Here is a 4,909-nt window from a genome sequence, read left to right on the forward strand (position 1 = left end):
CTGGTTGGTTTGTCAGATCATCAGTCAATTGACTGCAGCTGACTGATGACTCATCAAGGGGCGTGCTTCCACGGTGAGAGAATGCAATTGGCTGGATTTGGTCCGGGTGATCAGTTAGAGGCTTATAAGCTGGACGGTTAGAGAACCTTCACTTCTTCTTCAGCTGCTCAGTGAAGCTTTTCCTGGGGAGCTCGTCGAAGTTGCCAGTTCGTTTCCTGAGGAGTTCGTCAAAGTTGTCGGTTCGTTTCCTGAGGAGTTCGTCGGACGTCTTCCTTGGAGTTGACAGCTTGTTGACGGCTCTGCAGAATTTGGACTCGTGCGCTCCCGCAGTTGCATGAGTCACTTTTACAATTTGATAATAAGAGACATCTCTCATTGATTCTGTTTCCAAGGAGAACCCTAACTAATACACTGAGCTTTGCCCATTCATCTTCCACTATTATATATTTCCACATATAATTATGGTTTAGTGATTCCATGCTGAATTATTCACATAAAAACTCTTCCCCCAACTCCACCCTCCCCTCCTCTGTCCCTGGCTCCATGACAACAACTATATTACATTTACAGTTGGTGATTTTAAGTATGTGCTGGGGAGAAGAACAAGGGAATAAATGAGAAAATCTCTGTTCAGCTTTGCCAGATGTCCAGCATTCCTGCCTAATGAACTTTTATTCAATGTGGAGAAATCTCTCATCAAGCAACTAATTTTGCTTCATAAATTTAACGTAGCTAGAGGAAAAAAAAAAAAACGTCTTTCTCTCAAAGAATAGCTGTGAGATATTCCTGCTTGGTTGACCTTTAGACATTTCATTGGTGACATCCCTAGTTACAAGATCTTATTTGAGATGTATTTCTTTCTCCTTTTCTTTACCATTTCCTTATTGAGACTCCAAATTCTGGAAGACTGGTGACAAAACCTCCAATATCTGTGGGGAACAGACAAGATGTGTCCTCTAACATCATGACACCTCTACTGCCTCTTCTTGCTGCCAGCTAGCTTACTTAGATTACTTAGATGTGTGAAAACTACTTCCTTGAGAAGATTTGCTCCCCATTCCCACATTTCTCCCAACCTGAATCTTTTCAAACCTCAACAGAATCCTGAACTATGGCTACATTGAGGTTTCTGAAGCCTGCACTCGAAAAAGCCTATTGAGGGCTAATAACCCTGCCTGTGTTCTTCACAATATTATTTTCTTGGATTTTTTAAATTCCAGGTCTTGAACCACATTTCTTTATGGTATATATGTTCTCACATTTTTCCTTAAATGTTTTTTGTTTGCTTCTTTCTTTCCTTCTTCCTGTGTTCCCCCATTTCCTACAAGAAGGCCCAAGTGAGCTTCTAATAGTTTGACATGCTTAAGTGGATTTTTTCCTTTTTTCACACCTTAACAGCAAATGGTGTTTCTTGGAATTGAGGACTTTCCTTCTTTTTTGCATTTTCCTAATTCCCTTGCCCAAACACTTGTTTTTTCTAATGAATTCTTCTAAGTATTTTCTCTTAAATTCTCCCATAGTGACCTAAAATCAATATGCTGAGTTTGCCAAATGTATCTTTAGTTTAAACAAATTTTGTTCACTTTACCCTGACCAAGAATATCTTCTTCTATCATCCCAACACCTAGGGCAGGTCTGGACTTGATCTCTCTTTATCTTTCCTGAATACTGTTTAATATGCCTTTTTTTTTTTTTTTTTTTTTTAGAGAACTTGTAGGTTTACAGAAAAATCATGCAGCAAATACAGAGTTCCCATACACCCTAGTGGGGTACCTTTGTTATAATTAATAAGAGAATATTACTATAATTGTACTATTAATTATAGTCCATAGTGTACCTTAGGTTTCAAATATGCTTTTTAAATGTACTTTCCCTTAGAATTTGTTTGAAAATTTCATGGCAGTTTAGCATACAGAAAAGAATAAACCTCAGGGTACAGCTCAACAACTTTTTCACAAATAAACTCAGCTGTATAGCCAGCACTCCAGATAAAGAAGGAAAAAGCCCTTTTGTGTTCTCTTCTAATCACTACTACTGCTTTCTCATAACCACTTTAAGAACAAAAATATCTGAGATCTTACTTGGTTTTGAGCTATAGATAAATGGAGTAAAGCAACATATATGCCTTGTTGTGACTTGTTTTGTTTGTGTGTTTTTTTTTCCTTTAAATTATATTTGTGAGGGTCAGCTACACTGTTGTATATAGTTATAATTTGCTCAGTCTCATTGCCATTAAATTCCTTTTTCCCAATTCTAGTGTTCTGATACAAAACTGAAACATGTTTTTCAAACCACCAAAGAGATGGCATTCCAGCTAAAAGCCTTTTTAAGCAATTTTCCTAGCCTTCGGATTTACAACAAGGAGATGATCAATTATTTTTATAGAAGGAACTTCATTCTTTGTTGTTTATTGATAAAATCAACCAACCTTTTCTGGGTGAAGCCAGTGCTGGATCTTGGAATCCTAGACCCACGTTCATAGCTTTTGTAATTAATAAATCAATAGCCAAGCAGAGATCATGTGGTGGGCAGTGACCCTTACAAAATTATGAGAGATATGGGAATTCATGAGATTAGCCATGGCACTGCCCATTCCTTTGGACCAGAATATATTTTTAAATTATATACTAAGAGTCGGAATTTGGGGCAGGCTGTCTGCACCTTCTACCAAGGCCTGGTTGCCGTAATCCACAGATCAAGGCTCACATTTGCTGAAGTTTCGGTAGACCTGCTCTTTCATAAAGACTAACATATTTAGTTCTGCCTCTGTGGAAAAAACAGTTGTTTTGGGGCAAAGCTACCTAAAACTGCCTGTCCAGGATTCAATAGATAAAAGCCAGTGCCATACCTGTGAGAAATAGCCATAGGGAACAAAATAAGCTGCTGCAAGCAGCCAAGTTTTAGAAGCACCCCAGAACACACACACAGGTTGTTGGCTTTACAGCTTGAGATGATGATATCCTTCACACAGGAAATAAAGGAGGAAGAGCCAGTTTTGGGGGAGAATTAGAAGCTCAATGTTTGACATAGAGAGTTGAAGTGTCTGTGAGACACCCACAGGGAATGCCCACTAGGCCGCTTGGGACGAGGATAATATGATATATGAGGAGAAGATGTGATATATTCTGAGAATATATCGTTGGGATTCATTTCATTCAAGATGGAAATGGAAGCTTTTGGAATGAATGGAATCGTTCAGAAAGATGTGTAGAGAAAGGAAGAAGGCAGGAAAGAGATCACTGGAGACCAGGTAAGTTAAAAAGGCAGGCAGAGGAAAAGGAGCCCACGAATGAGTCCAAGAGGGAGCTTGAAAATGAGAGGTATTGTGGGTGCCAAGGGAAGAGAGCCTTTCAGGGATGGCAATGCTTCTGAGAGAGCAAGCGAAGTAAGCTTGGAAGTGCCCACTGGCTCTGGTGGTGGGGCATGAGGACCTGGCATTGTGGAGATGAAGTGGAGGAAGGCAGATGGCAGAGGTGGAGGGCAGAATAGTGAGGAGAATAAAGAATATTCTTTAAGAAGTGATGACAGAAAGAAAAAAGATAGGGACATTGTGGCTAGAAAGAGGGTCTTAAAGATGGGAAAGACTACAACATTTCTGTATCACGAGGAGAACATTATCAATATATAGACTGAGGTTGAAAAGAGAGGGGAACACTTTATTTAAAACTTCTGAGCTTATTTTGCCTAAAGAAAATAGGCCTTGGTGGATATTTACAGCAATATCCTCCACCATTGATATTAGATGTAGTTATTTGAATTTAGTATTAAAGATTTCATGTTTCTAAAATCCTGGGAATTTTTATAAAGAAAATATTTAATATATATTAAGTGGGATAAAGTAGGCAATCCACTTTATTGCTGAACATCAAATTTAACCAATTTTTCAGGAAACAACATGGAAAAATATTAACAAATAAATTCCATTCTTGGTCATAATCTTACTGTAATTCATAGCGCTGTTACTCTCCCTCTGTTATTGTCAAGGGCAAATTTAATGGTCAAATTTTCCATGATGTATTGTATTATGTAGGTGGAGAAATGATAAAGAGGAAATACAACAATTTCCTCCTCCAGTTACAAGAGTTTGAGAGACTGCAAGAAACAATGTTTAGCTAAGAGCATCATAAATTAAGAAATATCAAATATGTAGCTTTCTCTTTTTCTTCCTGTATTAGGCAGTGTTATTGTCTATGAAAAGCAGTAACTTCATGTCAGGAAGAGTAAGAATCATTTGTAGTATTTTAAAAAATATTATCTGATAAAAAAGAAAACTCCACTTGTGCAGCATGTATAAAACAGGTATAAATATACATTTTATTATTTGATTTGGCTGTCAAATTTCATAGGTATGTAGAGTGAGTTTTATTCTAAAGCAATGTATATCTTTTTTAAAAGGTGAGGTTCCAGGAAATCCAGGTTGTGATTATAAAGCATTCTGGTGCATTCAGCAAAACACTTGAACCTGCACATGCGTGTGCATACACACACACACTATACGATGATAAATGAGCATCTATGAGGTTCACTAAATTGAAATTTTTATGAGTATTGTTAGAAGTATAAGAGCTGAGAATAGTGTTCATTTCAGCAGGACATATACTAAAATTGGAACAATATAGAGAAGATTAGCCTGATCCCTGTGCAACGATGAGATGCAAATTTGTGAAGTATTCCATATTTTTTTTGACTGTACACTGTGATTGATTGTAGGGTATGTGAATATATCTCAATCAAACTGAATTTAAAAAAAGCAATAAACAATTGATACATAAAGCAAAAATAAAAGAGCTGAGAATAGCAAAATGTGATTAATATCATCGCAACATTATGAACTGACTCAATCACATAGCACCATTTGAGATGGTCAGAAACATCGATAGAATCAACCTTCTACCTTTTCTTCTCCCCC

The 4,909-nt window shown here is 37.3% G+C and overlaps 1 non-coding gene across 1 annotated transcript; it reads left to right on the forward strand.

The window, feature by feature from the left end:
- Positions 1–4,577: 4,577 nt before the first annotated feature.
- LOC119530678 lies at positions 4,578–4,682 on the forward strand. Its single transcript, XR_005216074.1, has one exon. It is a non-coding gene; the product is annotated as a U6 spliceosomal RNA (small nuclear RNA).
- Positions 4,683–4,909: the final 227 nt, after the last annotated feature.

Source organism: Choloepus didactylus, chromosome 3 (assembly GCF_015220235.1).
Source record: "Choloepus didactylus isolate mChoDid1 chromosome 3, mChoDid1.pri, whole genome shotgun sequence".
Classification (NCBI taxonomy): Eukaryota; Metazoa; Chordata; class Mammalia; order Pilosa; family Megalonychidae; genus Choloepus; species Choloepus didactylus.